The following is a 1,427-nucleotide window of genomic DNA, read 5'->3' on the forward strand; positions in this document are numbered from 1 at the left end:
CATTTGCGTGATCGATTGTCTACCGATCTCCCAGACAGTCTCGCTCGACAATGACAACCACCGGAGGACGTCTGCACTCGTCCAAGTCTCAACTTCATTTATTTCAATTAGCCCCTTTTGAGTCTTCCAGAGGGGAGGAGGAGGAGGAGGCAGAGTTGAAGGGAGACGAAGAGAAAGGTCACAAATGACAACGCATTCTCCTCTGACTCATTTGGTAGATCTCCTGACACATATTTTTGAAATCAGTAAATATACGATTTTAATCACATTTTCCTTCTGAATTCCAGCCATCCATCTATCGCTGGCCTACACATGCCGTAATTGCTCAGCCCCTTCATCCTCGCTGTCTTATCTCCAGACGCAGCACACACTCACTTTTCGAAAGCCTTTTCCCTTCACACACACAGTCGCACGCACATAATAAATCAAGACACTCAAAGCCTTTGGCACACAATTTCAAAAAGCTGGTCGAAAGAAAAGCACGTTATCCTGTGCAGCCTTCTGCTGCCTTTGAACTCTTTTCACCACACCGAGCTCCGTAATAGCAAAGTCCAGGTTACAATATAGCTGTCCTCTTTTCATAACAGTCACAACATTATGAGAGTATGACCTTCACGAGGCATAATATTGAAATAACATAATGCCACATCTATATAAAATAGCGCTTTGACGCATCTTAAAAATGACAAAAAAAATAAATAGCTTGAATTCCAATTCAATTTAGAAAAAATGGGCTAGAAGCACCCATGTATTATTTACAAAATGGCTGATATGCGCGAGAGTGGCCCTGCATATTCAGTCCATTATCCAGGAAAGAGAATCAAAATTGGACCGGTGAAGGTGACATATCGTGTGACAGTAGCATGAAACTGCACTTTAAAGCAAGACACTCCTCATTAAAAGCAAAAAAGGGGGTGGGGGGGGAGCATGCTCGATCGGCCGTCTCATCCCTGCATAGTGTGCGAGATATTAGCGGCAATATTGGACAAGCTAGCGAGGGAACATGTTCGTGTGAATGACTTAAGCCAATTTGGACATGCACAGCGGTTAATAAATCCTGAGCAGGCAGCGCTAATGAAGAACCTTTGCCCTGTGTGTGTGTGTGTGTGGGGGGGGGAGTAATAAATAGCAGCATGAAGCAATCCCTCAATAAAGATGCTCGGCCCTCGTAAATCACAGCAATGAGCGGTGAGACGGTGATGCAGCTGTGGCTCAAAGCTAAAGTCAAAAAGTCGGAGGAAATCATCGTTTCCGCTCATCCTGATGGATTGCACGCTACTCGCACAAACTCCTCCTCTAATTTCCTCTCCCTCACTTTTCTGTGTAATGTACTTTACGTTTTGACTTGGACCCCAATTTATGGCCACTTTTCAAAAAAGAAATAAAATGCATCTTACCTGGAATTTGCATGTTTTTTTGAAATTCTT

The sequence above is a fragment of the Syngnathus scovelli genome, chromosome 16 (genome assembly GCF_024217435.2).
Source record: "Syngnathus scovelli strain Florida chromosome 16, RoL_Ssco_1.2, whole genome shotgun sequence".
NCBI classification, from domain to species: domain Eukaryota; kingdom Metazoa; phylum Chordata; class Actinopteri; order Syngnathiformes; family Syngnathidae; genus Syngnathus; species Syngnathus scovelli.